General features: G+C 41.4%; 1 protein-coding gene across 1 annotated transcript in view; it reads left to right on the forward strand.

The window, feature by feature from the left end:
• The first annotated feature begins 574 nt into the window (after positions 1-574).
• LOC132828916 (perilipin-3-like) overlaps positions 575-16,258 on the forward strand; it is a 90,396-nt gene continuing 74,712 nt past the window's right edge. Inside the window, exon 1 of the mRNA XM_060846118.1 lies at positions 575-665. The gene's annotated coding sequence lies outside the window, so the exon portion shown is untranslated. The remainder of the gene's footprint in view (positions 666-16,258) is intronic.

Consider the following 16,258-nt stretch of genomic DNA (forward strand, 5'->3'; position numbering starts at 1 on the left):
TGAACAGGTTCTAACCAGTTTCTTACTGACCTATGCCACAAATCAGAAAGACAACCCAAGGTTAGCACCAATTGCCAAGGTAATTCTAATCAGCTGCCAACACAAAAACAAATATTGTGGGTGCTGGATGTCTGATAGCAAAACAGAAAATGCTGTAATACTTGGCAGCTCTGGTAGTATCCGTGGACTGATAAAAGGAATAATGTTTCAGGTGGATGGGCTTCTCTCTGAACTGATGGTAACAGGTATGAAACAATATAAGTCAACTGGGGAGGAAAGAAAGAGGGAGGAGGAGGAGGTCTGTGATAAACAGAAAAGGGATGATGGTAATTGAAAAAGGGGGGAAAAAATAAAAGAATGATCTCAAGTAAATGAAAATGAGAAGGTGGACAGAATCATCACCAACTCTTGCAAAAACATAACAAATTTACATGTTGTGACCTGTAATTGTTGAACTCAGCCTTGTGTCTGGAAACTTTTGATGTATGTAAACAAGAGTTTGTGTTTGAGCTTCATAGAAACCATAATAGAGGCCGAGGACAGAGAGCTCGGAGTGGGAGCAGAGCAGAGGATTAAAATCACAACAACCAGATAACCAGGGTTATGCTTGGACAGTGAGTAGAGGTGTTCTACCAAGTGGTCATCCATTGTGAGGAGACCACATCGTAAGTAATGACTTCAGTATACTAACTCAAAATTATGAGTAAGTTATTTTTAACTTGAAAGGAGTGCTTAAGAACTTTGTATGGTGAGAATAGAGGATAGAGAATAGAGAAAGAGGGGGATGGGATATTGGAGTTGATCAAGGAGTGAGCCCAAGCATTTAGGTGGAATGTCCCTTCAGAATGTTGATTTGTTGTGGTGTTATCCTGGAGATATGGGAGAACAATGGGAACCTGACTGTGGTTCTGAACGAGAGGAATGGGTGAGAGCAGAAGTGTGGAAAATGGAATGGACAGTTATTCTCCATGTCAACCACAGTAAGGGGAATCCTCTACTGAGTAAAAAAGAAACCACTTCTATAGAAAGCTGCATCGTCAGAACAGAGTTAAAAATCACACAACACCAGGTTACAGTCCCACAGGTCTATTTGGACCTGCTCCACCATCAGGTAGCTGGTCAGGTAGGAGGAGGAAGGAGCAGCGTTCCAAAAGCTTGTACATCCAAATAAACCTGTAGGAATATAAGCTGGTGTTGTGTGATTTTTAACTTTGTCCACCCTTGTCCAACACAAGCACCTCCACATCATGGCCATCAGAACAGAGACAGAGAAGTTGAACTAATAGAATAAAGCCTTTACAGGAAATTGGGATGTCGGAGGGGTTGTGGGGGAGAGATATGAGGAAGTATCATCAAAGTATCTCTGGCAGTCAGTAGGTTTGTAACATAGAGCTAGTTTGGAAACTGCACACCATTGCAGGATAACATTTTCCTGATGTTCTCCCCAAAAATGCTTATACTACATGGAATTTAAATCACTGAGGCATATCATTTGACTCAAATGGTTAATTATAGTTTTTATGCTCCACATATTTAAAATGATGAGAGGTCTGGATAAAGTAGATAGGGAGAAACTATCATTATTGGTTGAATGATTGAAAAACAGAGACTTAGGGTTATGGGCAAGAGAAGCAACATGGGAAGACATTTTTATCATGCAGCAAGTGATTAGGTTTGACATTTGCCACCCAAGAGGCTGGTACAGCCATATTCAACCACAGCTTCCAAAAGGGAATTAGATGATTATCTGAAAGGAAAGGTTTGCAGAGCCTGTGGAGTGATTGAAGGGAAACAGGTAGAATGGCTCTCACAGATGGTCAACAAAGACACAAATAGCAACATTCTGTGCTCTGACCTTTTTATGACGAGTTGTTTGGTAACACAGAACTTGGGCATTACATACTGAAGACACATTTATCAAATAGTTTTGTCTCATTCAAATCAGGACAATTTGCAACACATACCAATGGAAAAGGAAACTAATATTTATACAATATGAAAGGCAATATGAATCGGTGAACAAATTGACTCTGATTGCCAGAGGTGTTGCCATGGAGAATGTGCCAGCTAGATAATAACTAACAGCTAACTACCAAAACAGCAAAAACTCTCCAGTATTATTGCAATGAGACTTTTTGCAGGTATGGTTTTGGTTGGGAGTTTCTTTCAAAGCATGCACCTAGCAATGCAGCACTTGTTCAGTATTATGCTAACCAATAACCTTGATCATGTACTCAGAGTGAGTTTTACACAGGTGCAATTCAAAATAAAATGAACTGAGGCAACCTGATACCTGAATAATTACTGTTGTATAACGGTCTAATGGGGTTAATACTGAGGGGTACCACAAGGAGCATCCAATCTGATGATGTCATATGGACGAGAGCAGAACAACTCAGGATTCTTAAAGGAATTACACTTGACATTGGGACCTCCTCAATGTCTACCATATCAATGTATTCTCTAACCTCTAACCTTATCTTGTTAACTATAAGACAATCTTCTAGGTTGGAGAGTTGTTTTATTCCACCACACTAGGCTAAGCAGGCCCTGCAGTTACACATGAACCAGACCTTGGCAGCAAAATTCACCATGAGTAGCGGTGTATACACACAGGAAGCTGGCATGGCCATCCAATAATAATCACCTTCCAGAAGGATATATGTGTCCTAAGGTTCATTTAGTCTAGAAAAGGTCAGTAGAACCTATAGCAGTCCCACCTAATCAGTACAACCCAATGTCAGTGAGCAATTAAAATCATCCAAAAGACTTATCAATCAATTTCCCATTTCCAGATGTTCTGGTTTAACCTGTTGTTCTGAAAAGGAAGTTCAGCTGCTATCACCTTTAAATGTGCAGAAGAGGGGTAGATGACGCTATCAGACCTTGACCATAATTTTAGCCACAGCCTAAACAGGAATGTTCCCATGGCTTTCCTATTCGGCCAATTTAGAAGAATGGGGTTTGGGCCCAGATATTTCAGCGTTGCTGTCTGGTCACTGAGCAGTGTTTTGGCCATGAAAACCCCATGGTCCAGCATTTTCCCATTTTACACCTACCGTCAACCAGGGGATAAATTCTGGTTCAATGAAGAATGTAGGACGCAAGCCAGAAATAGTGCCAGGTCTACCTAAAAATAAGGTGTCAACCTGGTGAAGGTACAAAATGGGACTACGTGCATGCCAAGCAGAAAGTGACAGACAGAACTCCATGTTTTCACATAAATGAATCAGATCTAAGCTCATTTTCAGTCCTGAATGATGGTAGACAATTAAGCAACCCAGTGGAGTAGGAAGCTTCGCAAACATCTTTATCATAGAATCAGAGAGTCATAGTCATAGAGATGTACAGCACGGAAACAGACCCTTCGATCCAACCTATCCACACCGACCAGATATCCCAACCCAATCTAGTCCCACCTGCCAGCACCCGGCCCATATCCCTCCATATCCTTCCTATTCATGTACCCATCCAAATGCCTCTTAAATGTTGCAATTATACTAGCCTCCACCACTTCCTCTGGCAGCTCATTCCATACACATACCATCCTCTGTGTGAAAAAGTTGCCCCGTAGGTCTCTTTTATATCTTTCCCCTCTCACTCTAAACCTATGCCCTCTACTTCGGGACTCCCCCAACCCAGGAAAAAGACTTTGTCTATTTATCCTATCCATGCCCCTCATGATTTTATAAACCTCTATAAGGTCACTCCTCAACCTCTGATGCTCCTGGGAAAACAGCTCCAGCCTGTTCAGCCTGGGAACATCCTTGTAAATCAAACATCTCTTCCTGGGGTTAATGTATCCAATGAAAAGAAAAAGAAACTTAGAGGAAAAGTGAAATTTGCCTTTCTCAATGGACTGATTCAAAGCAGATTAAGAGTGTCTGCATTTAGAATCTTGAATATTGCATTCATTAATTTTATGCTCAAGGGGAAGATTGAGAATCTCATCATAAACTGAACCATACTTTAAAGAATACAGTAAAGGCTACAAATGTCCATCAATCCAAATTCTTCTGAGTGGCCTGGGAAATTAAACCTATGAAGGAAATCTATTTATACCAAAACACTTCTTTGTTGGAGGGTGAGAAGATTTTTCTGCTTATCAAAATGATAAGGATTAATCTGAGAAAGGAAAGCCTATCTATTTTATAAGGCCTGTATTAGTGTAACGCATGATGGTGAACCTGTTATGGACCAGGCCAGACCCTCTCAAACAATTCACGAAAGTAGCCCAAACCCTAACATTTCTAGTTAGTTGAGCAGGTATAGAGTGGATACTCTAGGCGTGATGCAGCTGGCCTAACCACTTAGTTTTAAATAAAACTGAATTTATTTGCAAGATTACTGAATGAAACACAAACAAAAGAGAACACAATATAGAAAAAATTAACTATTTAAAAACCCAATTGATTCAATCGCAACTTAAAGAAGCTGTACCAAAAGCCTATAACAGTCCCCATAAACGCCCCCTTGGCAAAACGGTAAAATCAGACACAAGTTCTTACAGGAGAGAGAGGGAGAGAGAGATGGCAGAGAGATTCAGCAAGGAACACTTTCTTTCATGCAGCTTTTCCTTTGACCAGCAGCCTCAAAAAACTGACCAACAGCTCTGAACTGATAAAAGCAAAACCAAACCAAACCAGAGAAAAGCTGAGCTGGGAGAGCTGGCCACTCCCCTTTCATTGTAGAAGTGTTTTTTTTAACCTGAAAGCCTTTTTTTCTGAGGTAGTATCTGTTAGCTATCATCAAATTGGTTCTAAATCCCATCCCATCCAAACCAGACACAATGGAGCCTGTACCTTTATGACCCCCCTGAAAAAGAACAAAGGACAATATAACCTTGTTAAATGAGCAGCATTGTCACAAACCTCAAAAACCCTTGGTCAAGACTGAAGATAAAGAATGGAATTGTATATTTGGGATCATATCTGCCAATCCCAGCAAGGCAGGAACTCAATCCAGGCACCTAGTCTCCTCAAAGAGGCAAAATGGGGCCAACAGACAGCTAAAGGGAGAAGGAATGATAGATATGTACCTGGCATCTGAGGACTACTCCCCAGGTGCCCTTTCCCTACACCTTCCCATTGGCAGTGACCTCACTACTTCCAGCAGCTCAGATTGAGGAAGCAGAACCTGAACCACACTTTCAGTGGGACAGGACCCTCTAGGCCCAAAGCCTCCAGGGCTTCCTGCCAAACTCTTCAAAGTGAGCAAACCAGTCAGCAGACTCTTTCCACCCCAACTGCAGAAATCAGGCCTACATCTAGACACAGTGGAAAAGGAATTTTCTGGGGCCACATCAGAGGCATGGATGTTCAATTATTGTACACACTAAATGCTTTTGTAAATGGGCCTTCATTTGTACTATTCTAATATCCATTATTGTCTTAGTGCCTCGACAGGATAAGGCAAGTGTTACAGTGAGGGCTCATTACATTCTGTAACAGTGCTAGATTAGTGAGGGATAAGGCACATAAGGAGCCCTCTACGAATGTGCGACAACTCAGCACTATTCACTAGAGTGTCAACTCTCTAATGTGATGCATATGCGCTTGACGCAAGGATCATTTTAGTGCAAACATTCAGGGGTATGAGATGGTAGAAGTGCCTAATGTATCCCAGCTGCTTTACCATTAATATTGGTCTAGGCAAGGTTTACTCACAGACTTTCTCAGAAGTGGGGAGGTCAGAGCCACATTCACAAGGAAATGTCAACATTTTAGCACATAAATAAATCACACAGAAAAACAACTCAATCCTTAAGGAACATGTTAAACAGCAAGTCGACAGCTGACAGCCAGCTGCACAAATGAATTAATAATAGGAACAGAAAAAATCTCATATCTCAGTCACCCTGGACACGTGTGGATATAAGGTTCTCTCTGGCCTCTCAGACTCTGCGGACTACTGCCCTGTTTTCAACTGTTTATTAGTCATCATGGCCTGCCTCAGAATCCTCATCCACATCTTCAACCTTCCTCTCACTCCTAGTCAACCAATACATTCTCCCTTTGGTGACCGAGAGTTGAGAGGGTACAGACAGGGCACCCTGTCTAGGATGTCACATGGTATTGCCCAACCAGGTTAAGGTTAAGAACCTCATTTCCAGAAGGCACCCATTGGTTCCCTCATAGCCCTGATCGAAATGTGAGCAGAGTTGTATTTCTCCTTGGCAGCAGTCTGATGATTGCTTAGAGGTGGTACTGGGCACATATCACCTAGCAACTGTCTTGTATGGGACAAATGCCTTTGAAAGGGGCTGAAACCTGGTCTATGAGCCCTGCCAGCTCCCTGGGTATGAAACACAGACCTGCTTTACTTGGCTGTTATGGCCACACATGATTTGTACATTAAGAGAGTGGATTCTTTGTCAGTTCCTGAAGACTGCTGGTTGATATCAGGGAACTCTGATTGCTGGGTGGGTGCAATCAATTACGCCCCTCCCACCACAGTAGGACACTAATAATGGCTGAGAATTCAAAGACACAAGCTATCTACATTAAGGACAGCAAGATATATATGGGGCTCTTATCATCATTCAATCATAGAATCCCTACAGTGTGGAAACAGGTGCTTCAGCGTAGCAAGTCCACACCGACCCTCCAAAGAGTAACCCACCCAGACCCATTCCCCTACATTTACCCCTCACTAATGCACTACATATCCCTGAACACCATGGGACAATTTAGCCTGGCCAGTTCACCCAATCTGCACATCTTTAATTGTGGGAGGAAACCCACGCAGACAAAGGGAGAATGTGCAAACTCCACACAGTCAGCCGAGGCTGGAATCAAACCCGGCTTTCTGGTGCTATGAGGCAGCAGTACTAACCACTGAGCCACTGTGCTGCCTCATTATGAAGAGAGTGTCAGTGATATCCCAGAGCCAGTCATGAGTTGAGGACTGTAACATTCCACAGAGGTCCCCAGTAGCTGTCTGAAGTGATTCCCTAGCAAAACATTTCAGGGGAGCTGTCATCTTCTAGGTTCCAGGATGAAATTGCCACCAAGTCCTTGTGACTACATGTGCTCATCCAGCAGCTGGTATAATAATGACATGATTAATTTTGAATATTCCACTGGCTCCAAGTTGTTTTTTAGATAACTGACCCTGCTTCACTCAAAAGCTCGAATTCCTGCAAGGCTGCCCTGGTCATGCTGCTGCTCCCTCTGGAGACTGTGCTGCAGCCATTAGCAGATGGAGTTATCACTGCTGCCTTCTCGGCAGCTCCTTTGCAATACTGGGAAGACAGAGGAACTACTGGATTGACTTCTGCCATGCTTCATCAACTTGCAACAGGTCTGTAGAACAGTAAGAGCAAATGCACATCTTTGCAACGGGATGCTTCCTCCCCAAAAGACTCCTCACATTACATTGGCCGTGACCTCATGCAATCACTCCATGTGATTCTGCATTGCTGAGTTTGGTAACACAGAAACTGAGTATTGCTGAAAAGAAGACACATTTTATCTAAGCTTTTCATCGTGGACTCATCAGGACATTCAACAAGAATGCAAATTGAAGGACAGAACAAACATTTATGCTGCATGTGAGCTGAGTGCTGATTGGTTGTCAGGTGGACTCTGATTTGTAGCGGCATTGCCATGGAAAATACACTGGTTAATGCAGATTGACAGTTAACTACCATACATTGTTTAAAATAGGCAGGTTGACTCTGATTGGTCAGGACATTGCCCTGAGAAATGAATCAGTGAATGGCTCTTCTTTATGATGTTGGTTGGAAACAGGAATGATGTGTGTTAAGAATAGGATCCTGTGCATTAATTTATGTAGCTTCCAGTAGAAGCATGTACACCACACAGCGAGGCTGACTAACAATTCTAAATTGGTTGCCAGCATAATTCATCAGACATTCAGAATAATCTAGCAAATGTAGTCTGACTGCAGAAGCACATCTAATCTTGGACACTATGTTGCATGTATTGCAAACTCGACCTCAGAAACAGGCCTCAGCCATTTTTCCACTGAGGAGAAGTATCACTGAAAGAGGACACATTAAAGCCAATCCGCAGGTTAATGGCTACTCTGATCAGATCATTTCTTGCTCTTTACCACGCTAACTCACAGAAGGCCCTAAAGTGGTCACACTTGATCCTGAAAAGTGCCCCTTGGATAAAAGATCTCAAAGCTTTGAGCAACAGGTGAAGTTAGCTGTTTCTCGTTGCTGCTGTGTAGTAGCAAAATAAGTGATGTTCAATCATCACTAATCAGATGCTGCTCCAGCCAAAATGATATTCTGCGAGTCATGTAAATGAGTGGTATAAAGTGGTATAACTAGTAACTGTAATGTTTAGTCAACAGTGCTTTACATCTTATTATTGTAAAAGTTTAAAACCATGAAACCTTGTGGTGTTTTCTTTTTAGCTATTAACTGGAAGTTCAATTTTTCTTTAAAAAGTTTTCAGATTCCATAACAACATGAACAACAAAATCAGCATCAATCTGACAATCTGGTAATGCTACAATGGGGTGGTTTGCAATTGCAGCTGTCATTCTGTATGGGTAGAGCAAATACATAAGCATGGAAACTCAGATTTTCCTCAACAGGACCATATGCCCACTCACACACTGTTCAGATGTAAAAAATATCTATGTTATTTTGACAGTCAAAGTCAGCTTAAAGTTTACTTAACAGGTACCACAGTGGCTCTATTCTCTCAGCAATTAGTCTGTCATCAAAATTCCATGGACCAGAGCCAAAATAACACATGAGAAAAGGCCACTGAATTAATCAAAGTTTCCCCATATTGTGAATGCTCCCAAAGTCTTTATCCCTGCTGCACATTCTGGTAAATCATTATTCAGAAAATTATCTTTCTAACTCAAGACATTCTTTCTCATGTTTGCTTACTTATGTTGGACTAATTCAGAGTTAGGTTTTAAATCAATAACTCTACTCTGTTTTGCCTCATGTATGTCGTTTAATAAAGAGTAAACTTAATATTCAGTTTCATCAGGCAAAGCTTTGTTCGAAGGGATGCACTGGGCAGTCAGGTCTATAATGTTGATGATCCCCCCTTCAGTAAATCTTCCCACATTCAGAGCAAGATTAATGAATGTACCTCGATCTGCTCAGATGAGGCCTTTTATTTTCTCTTTGCAATGAACAGTTTCCACTTTCACCTCACGGTTCATCACCACAAAACAGTCTTGTTGTCCCTTCCTACACCCACTCCAGGAAATTTTAAATTTCCTTTTTCCATTCACAGGACGCACACAATGTTGGGAAGACCAACATTTAGTAATCATGCCAAATTGTCCCTTTTGGTGATACCACTTGAACTGCCGCAGTTCTTCAGTGAAAATGCTCTGAAAGTGCTATTGGGTTTCAGAATGTTAACACAGCCACAGTGAAGATAGAAGTGTATATTTTCGAATCAGGTTATTGTGTGACATGCAAGGGAACATGTAAGGCAGTGGTCTTCCAATTTATCTATTGTTCTTTAGTTCAGCCATCCACAACCTTATTGACAAAAGTAGCCCACGGTATCTCATTGTGATCTCTATGGCTGTACATTATCTGCCAGTGCCTTGAAGTCTGGGTTGTAGTTTGAGTGTGATAATCATATATAGTACATCATGTCTGAGGCAGACCTGATATTTGGACTTGATTATCATCATGAAGGAGAATGCTGACTAACAGAGATATGTGAAGTCAAAGTAAGCTTTCACTTTAAAAGTGATGGTAGATTTGCGTATTGTCTAATTATGAGTCCCCAGAAGTTGCTTTCCATTAATCTATCAACTCAATATACTTTTACATAGTAATTATCTCCATCTCAACTTCACTGCTTTGTAATTCAAACACTTGATGGAAGTTGGAAGCCAACCCACCAATGTCTCCTTGAAGGAATTGACTTTAAAAAGTATTGAAAAATGCAATACCTTGAGAGCCAAAATACTGTTCACTCAAGTATTAGTGATAACCAAGAAACAAGACAGAGACATGTATTTGTTAACGTGTTCCTATGCCACACCATTTTACCAATGCTCATAGATTATTAATATCAATGATGGAGAACATTTGATTATCAACAACATTTTAAAGATTTTGACTAAGTTGAATAATGTTCTCTCACAAGCAAAATTTTGATAGAAGGTCAGAATAATGTAACAAGCTATTTAATTAACATCAATACCAGTCTCACATAAATAAAAATCTCTTGTTTTAATATGGTTTCTGCTGCTGGATTTCATTGAGAGTTATTTGATATCTGGACAATGTGCTGTTGTTTTCATTTTCAAGAGGTATTATAAAATTTCCTTGTTCAATTTTTCTCAACTTTCTTTTGGTTGGATCTCAAAGGGCATAATTAATTTTTAAAAAGATTTGAACTCCCAGTTATTCACTGAAAGAATCGCATTACAAGATTTTAAACAAGAGTTGCTACTATAGAAGAAGTAAATAGAGCAAACATTTAATACGACATTTCATAAATCCTTATTATGTAAATTTTGTTCCTACGTCAGTTAGAATTGCACTTACTTCAGCGTTAATTAACAGGTTCTCAAGTAGATATCCCTATGTATCTGCATTTAAACTTTGTTCTGAAACCCAAATCTTATACCTCTAAAGTGTATATGGAATATGACATTTAATAATGAATTAAGTCCTTCTCTGAAATTCATACTTGGAAACAATTGATGACACAGGAATTGAATTCATATCCTCCATGGAAGGCAATGTTTGGGTTAGCCCCTCTACTCAATGAGCAGCACCTTAAATACTGATCACTAAAAATGGTCAATTTGCTTCTCTTTATAACTACTAATTAGAACAAAATGTACTTTCAGCCAGCTTTTCAATAAGCTCAGACATAATGTGTTGATTACAAGTATTACAAGTATCAAGCAAGTATTAAACTTGTTATCAGTTGAACTACTACCTAAGTTAAATTAGCCCCCTTAATTCCTTTACACACGTGTTCATACATAACCAAAACAGGCACATATGTAAACTGCAAACTACTATGAGTGGAAAATTGGAGAAAATCCTGTCATTAAGGAATCCAAAATAGAAGTGCTAAAAACGTTTTCAGTCACTCAAAGGATGTGGTTGCCATTTGCCGAGCCAGCATTTGTTGCTAATCCCTAATTGATCTTGAGAAGGTGATAGTCAATTGCATTATTGAACTACTGCTGTTCATTTGGTGTAGGTCAGTGGTCTCTATCATTTTTAAGCCACAAGATCACTTTAATTAACCCTACATCTACCCCAACATAAATATAGAACAGTGTTTTTAGTGAGATATAAATCTAAGAGCAAGTATGTGTAATTATCCTCTCTTCACCATGTCTCAGTGTGACACCTATGACTGCACATTATATTGAAGTGCCTTCAATAATGCTGTTGCATACAGGTGTGAAGAACCAAAATAAACTTCCATTTTAAAAGCATGGTGGGTATTTTTCCCTGTTTGCATGTGTCCAAATGTCGTTGTCCCTTGATCTGACTTTCAGCCAAATTACATTTGCATAGTAATTATCTCCATGTCAACTCCACTGCTTTGAAAATCAAACAGCGAATGCAATTAGGTCACCAACCCACCAATGTCTACTTGAAGGACTGAAATTGTGACAAACCTGACAATTTATTCCATCACATTTAATTCCTGAAATTGCCTTTTGAGTTACACTGCTAACATCCTCGATTGTGCAGAGAGGTTTTCTATATGGAAACATTTTTCTTTGTCTGATTTTATTTTCTCTGGTATTTTTTGCCAGATGCTGGAAGTGTTGCAGCATTTTATTTTTAATTGGGAGAACTGCAGACCCAGTTTCAATGCTTTCACAGCGCTGATGCCATGTGCAGCCTCTTTCTTTTTCCCTGCAGTTCACAGTTCAACTTGTTCAGTTTTGACATTACATCTGTAAGGAACCCAAAGTCAAGCAACAACACATTGACAGCCCACTGCAGACTTCAAACCTCAATTTAGAAGATGACTTCAGGCATCAGATCCAAAAGATTTTGCAGAACCTTCCCTCAACTTAATCACCTCATGTCAGCATGGAGAAATATTACACCAAAGGCAGCATTGAGTTTGCCAAGTAAGGATTTAAACAAGTGGTAGTGGAAGGGACTTGGTCAACTCAAGTTTATAATCATAACAACTTTCTTTACACGATAGATGAGGTGAACATTCTTGTCTTTTACAGTTGTGACCAGAAATTTATTTTTCTACTCCGTTAGAAGATGTACGTGTTTGATTTCTTTTCAGTTGGTCATCACTCATCATTATTGCTTCACTTTGTAGTTTATGATGTCACTTTGCTGCTGGTCATGTTGCAGCCAGACCTGTCAATCTATACCTCTCCACTTCTTTGAAATGTGGCGCTGTAAGAGGTTACCTCTGTCGTCACGATTTGGTTCTGAGACTCCCTAATTGGTTTATGTTGCTTGAATATTGGATGTGGGCACAGCAGCAATCCCCTATAATTGTTCTTCATCTTGAATAGACCCATTAAGTAAGTAGATCAAAAAGAACTGTAGCTTGACTGAAAATGGGCAGGCGAGTCAAGCTGCTTTTGCACAGAATCCGCATGTACATGATAGGGTCATTAGCCTCCTATGTTTCTGGTACTATACTATTGTGAGCGGCACGGTGGCACAGTGGTTAGTACTGCTGCCTCACAGCGCCTGAGACCCAGGTTCAATTCCCGACTCAGGCAACTGACTGTGTGGAGTTTGCATGTTCTTCCCGTGTCTGCGTGGGTTTCCTCCGGGTGCTCCGGTTTCCTCCCACAGTCCAAAGATGTGCGGGTCAGGTGAATTAGCCATGCTAAATTGCCCGTAGTGTTAGGTTAGGGGTAAATGTAGGGGTATGGGTGGGTTTCGCTTCGGCGGGTCGGTGTGGACTTGGTGGGCCGAAGAGCCTGTTTCCACACTGTAAGTAATCTAATACTATAACAGCCTCACATTTCAGTTCTTAATGTATTGTTTTCTTCACTTTTTTGGCTTTTCAACTGCAACAGTTGTTTTATCCTGCAATTATATTGCATCTGGACTAAACTGAAACATGATGCAACAAACTGGCAAAGTCTGTCAAGATCGTACACTTTCCACTCGGTGTGTAGCTTCCGAAAGCAGATATCATGTAGCAGCATGGCAATTGACATGTGTGTGGTGAGGCAACACAGTTGGGTGGTAAGATAGACCATCAAAGTCTCTGTGATCAACCTGTCAATCATGACCTGAATCTTGAAGACCACAGGTGTAGGTACACCCACAGTTCCACACGTGAGAAAGTTCCAGAATTTTAACTCTGCAACTCCGAAGGAATGTCAATACATTTCCAAGATAGGATGGAGTGTGCCTTGAAGAGAAACTTGTAGGGGTAGTGTTCCCATGCATCTGCTGCCCTTTTCCTTCTACTTGGCAATGACCATGTATGTGGAAGGTGCTACCTAAAGAGCTTTGGTGAATTTCTCTGTGCATCTTGTAAATTGTGCACATTACTGCTACTGCCAGTGGTGGTGGGACTGAATGTTTGTGGATCTGGTGCTTTGTCCTGGATAATTCTTGAGTGTTATTGGAGCAGCAACTATCCAGACATAATGAGACTATTCTGCCATGGTTGAACCTTGTGGTTGGTGGACAAGCTTTGCAGGGTCAGGAACCGGTTTACTCTCCACAAGATCCGTAGCCTCTGATCTGCTCTTGTAGCCATACTTTTAATATGGTGAATCCAGTTCAGTTTCTGATCAGTGGAAATCCCCAGGATGTGAAAGCAGAGGATTCAATGATAGTAATTCCATTGAATAGCAAGTACGGTGGTTAGATTATCTCTTGCTGGAGATGGTCATTGCCTGGCATTTGTGAAGCATTAATTTCACATGAGACCTGACATCCCAAACCTGGCTGTTGTCCAGACCTTTCTGCATTTGGACATGGACTGCTTCATATCTGATGAGTGACAAATGGTACTGAACATTGTTCAATTGTCGGCGAATATCCCCACTTCTGGCCCCATGATGCAAGAAAGATCATTGAAGATCAGCTGAAGATGGTTGGGCCGAGGATACTACCCTGAGAAACTCTTGCACAGATGTCCTGGAGCTGAGGTGACTAATTCCAAATGCCACAAACAGCTTCCTTTGTGCCATGTTTGCTTCCAACTAGCAAAGAGCTTGCTCCCTGATACGCATTGACTTTAGTTTTGATAGGGCTGCTTGATTCTGCACTCAATGAAATGAGGTCTAGGTGTCAAGGTAGAACCCCTGGGGTTCAGCTCCGATGTCTATGTTTGGAACAAGGCTGTAAAAAGGTCAGGAACTGAGTAGCCCTGTCAGAACACAAAAAAGCATCAATGAACAGGTTATTGCTACATTAAGTGCTGCATGGTAAGACTGTTGATGACCATGACATCACTTTACTTATGCTCAAAACCACATCAATAGGAGGGCAGCTGGCTGGGTTGAATGTGTCTTGCTTTTTTACAGGATGTCATTTGGCAATTTTCCACATTGCTGGGTAAATGCCAGTGTTGTTAGTGTACTAGAACAGATTGGTTAGGAGTGTGGCAAGTTCTGGAACACAAGTCTCCAGTAATACCACCATGAGTAGCCCTGTGCTGTAACTTCACCAGGTTGACTCACATTTTACACATGCCCGGTGCTGCTCTTGGGTATGTGGACAAGTTGGTTTTTCCTCTTGTCGGTTTCTTCCATTCTTTTTCGCCAAAAAACAGACCCAAAGAACTGTGGATGTTGGAAATCGTAAAGAAGAACAGAAATCACTGGGAAAAATCAGCAGGTCTGGCGGCACCTGTGGAGAGAAAATTCCCTGAAATTTCTGATTTTGATTCATTTTTTCTCTTTAATCCCTCTCATCTTCTCTACCAATTCCAAAGCAGCCACTTAAAATGGGTCAGAATGCATTAGTTTGTTCACTAATTTCTCTGCACACACACACACTCACGAATGCAACAGCAAAGTCAGAGTGAGTGCACCCTCTTATTAATGTACTTGTCTGCAAACAGACTACATTATTCAACAGCAGGCAATGCTGCAGGATGTTATTTTTCTAGTGAAACATTCAACAGAGAAAGAACTATATTTCAGCATTGGGAGCACATTGGGGAATAATTCTCTGAAAACCCATTGGAAAAAGTGAGGTCTGCAGATGCTGGAGATCAGAGCTGAAATTGTGTTGCTGGAAAAGCGCAGCAGGTCAGGCAGCATCCATGCAACAGGAAATTCGACATTTCGGGCATAAGCCCTGCCCGAAACGTCGAATTTCCTGTTGCATGGATGCTGCCTGACCTGCTGCGCTTTTCCAGCAACACATTTTCAGCTCTGAAAACCCATTGTCAATTTTGGAAAGGTGTGTTTGTTCAAGAGCTGTTCGAGAACCACTCATCTGACCCCATGGTGCCACACATTACCAACCTCTGTTCTGGCTGGTCATATATTTGGGAGGCAAGGAAGAGACTGGAAGAACATAGTAAGCCAGGCAGCATCAGGAGGTTGAGAAGTCGACATTTCAGATGTAACCCTTCTTCAGGGCTGGGGATGGATATAAAGGGAGCTGCAGATAAAGGGGGTGGGTGGAGACAGGTAAAGGGTATGACTTGGTTCATTGATGGGAGGGATGAATCCGGTAGGTAGCTGAGAGGAACGGAAGGGAGGGGAGGGACTGGAAAGGGAGGTTATTTGAAATTGGAGAACTCAATGTTGAGTCCTCCAGACTGTAGGCTGCCCAGGCAGAAAATAAGGTATTGTTCATCCAATTTGTGGTTGGATTCGTTGTGGCAATGGAGGAGGGCAAGGATGGTCATGTTGGGAAGGGGAATTAAAATGGGTGGTGACTGGGAGGAGCAGTCAAAGTTTGTAAGCACTTTGTAAGTGTGGTGGAAGGATTAATGGTTTAACATGACAGATCGGGTGCAGGTCAAGGAGACTGTATTTTTGAGTCACATACATCTAGGTGAAGAGTATTGCATCTCAAGCCTGATTAGGACTTTATGGATAGAAAGTCTCGCAACAGAATACCCAGCCTCTGACCTGCTTCTGTGACCAGTTCATTTATGTGGCTGATCCAGTTAAAGTTTCCGGTTATTGGTGAACATCCAGAAAGTTTATGTGTGGGAATTCAATGAAATCGACATCAGTTTGAGTCATTTAGGTTTCCTTTGTTGCAGATGGTCAGTGACTAGCACATATGTAGTAGAATGAGTGTTCCATGCTATTTGTCAGCCCATGCTGGAGGCTACTGCATATGGGCACAGAATGTGGT

The sequence above is a fragment of the Hemiscyllium ocellatum genome, chromosome 28 (assembly GCF_020745735.1).
Source record: "Hemiscyllium ocellatum isolate sHemOce1 chromosome 28, sHemOce1.pat.X.cur, whole genome shotgun sequence".
Classification (NCBI taxonomy): Eukaryota; Metazoa; Chordata; class Chondrichthyes; order Orectolobiformes; family Hemiscylliidae; genus Hemiscyllium; species Hemiscyllium ocellatum.